Here is a 1,188-nt window from a genome sequence, read left to right on the forward strand (position 1 = left end):
CTGGATAACTTAAGCACAATCAGGACTTAGTGTAAATCCCGTGTTATGAGCAGTGTTGCCAAGTCTGCAAATAGTAAGTGGAATTGGGCTTGGTTTTTTTAAAAGTCGCTTTAATTTTTTGCGTTACAAAGTTAATAAGCATCCCCACTTCCCTCTTTTTGAAATGGGTTGGGCTTGTTCTTAAAGGCAATGCTATTTTTTTCTCATGAGACTCGTTGACATTAGTTATGAGCATGAGCACTCCTGTCCTGAATGTTGAGCTGCTATCTCGGACCTGGTACGTTTCAAGCAGGTAAGTGTTTGTGTGCAGCGGACTTGGACTGAGTTTCAGGTTTGTTAAGGAAACCAGGTGAATTTTGCCCTGTTCAAAAACAACTACTTTGCTGGGCATTAAACCTTAAGAAAGGGGAGGTGGGTATGCTTAATGAATGGTTGGTTGGCTAGTGATCCCAGAGACCTCATTCCTGAAAGTTACTGAGCATCTCTTTAAAGATGATGTTTCAGTGGGATTTGAGTGTGATCAGGATCACCAAGTTAGAACTGAAGTGTCTTGGTTGGTTGGTTGGTTGGTTTGTTTAGGCCTGTTCCAGAAATAATAGAATAATACAACTTTACAGTGTGGCAAAGTTCAGTTATAATGGGGAGGAAATGATTAATTTTTAAAACCCTGGTAGGGTGGATAAAGTCCAAGGAGCCAGAAACAGGTGCAACTTTTCTGATATTTGATTGACCACAAGAGTAATTCTGCTACAGGTCTTTTATTACTGGCCTTTGGATTTAGCAGTTAAACAGTTACTTTAAATGAACAGTCTAAAATGGTATAACAAATATCAACAATATAATAGATGGTAATGATAGCGCATTTATAAATCGCCACATCCAGGCTGGAGTTACAGGTACAAATACTTGATCAGGATACTTGGAACTCTGCTAGTGAGGGAGATTCTGGCTGTCCCATGCTCCTTGGGTCCAGCAGATTCAGCTCATTAGCAAACAACCCATCTCCAATGTTCTGTTTTTCATTCTCTGCTTAACAGATTCCTGGATATTTGGTCCATGGTTGTACATAAGACCATAATCAAACATGTCATCACCTAATACAGGGTTTTTCAACCTTTTTTAGTAAGTGTACCCCCGGCAGCCCCCTTTTAAATAAGTGTACCCCTGGGGGGGGGGGGGGGGGAGGGG

General features: G+C 41.1%; 1 protein-coding gene across 1 annotated transcript in view; it reads left to right on the forward strand.

Moving 5' to 3' along the window:
- Nucleotides 1-232: 232 nt before the first annotated feature.
- Nucleotides 233-1,188, forward strand: part of LOC109286873 (putative ferric-chelate reductase 1) — a 61,063-nt gene continuing 60,107 nt past the window's right edge. Inside the window, 1 exon segment of the mRNA XM_019501675.1 lies at nt 233-292. The gene's annotated coding sequence lies outside the window, so the exon portion shown is untranslated.

Source organism: Gavialis gangeticus, unplaced genomic scaffold, assembly GCF_001723915.1.
Source record: "Gavialis gangeticus isolate Ggan-Ray unplaced genomic scaffold, GavGan_comp1, whole genome shotgun sequence".
In the NCBI taxonomy this organism is placed as follows: Eukaryota; Metazoa; Chordata; order Crocodylia; family Gavialidae; genus Gavialis; species Gavialis gangeticus.